This window comes from Sinocyclocheilus rhinocerous, unplaced genomic scaffold (genome assembly GCF_001515625.1).
Source record: "Sinocyclocheilus rhinocerous isolate Xijiao unplaced genomic scaffold, SAMN03320098_v1.1 scaffold3175, whole genome shotgun sequence".
Taxonomy (NCBI): domain Eukaryota; kingdom Metazoa; phylum Chordata; class Actinopteri; order Cypriniformes; family Cyprinidae; genus Sinocyclocheilus; species Sinocyclocheilus rhinocerous.
The window spans coordinates 45,045-45,369 of NW_015623077.1; positions in this window are offsets into that span (position 1 = coordinate 45,045).

Below are 325 nucleotides of genomic sequence, written 5' to 3' on the forward strand. Positions count from 1 at the left end.
GGAGTAACGCAATATTGTAATGCATTACTTTTAAAAGTAACTTTCCCCAACACTGCTGATAAGCTATGCAATATCGCGTTCATAATCGCAGGTGATACATCGCAGTTCTGCTCCAGAGGCTGCTCCGAGTGGGTCTCAAACCCGGATCTCCGGCGTGCGAGGCAGATGCACTAACAAGGAGGCTAAAGGCCGCAGCCACTAGCGTCAGTCTGACACACAGCCTGCATAAAGTAGCTGTGATTTTTCACAAACCGCTGTGACTTCCGTAAAAAGTTGACGTCAGAACTACACAGTCACCGCCTTCAGTCACCCCCCCGAGCACCGC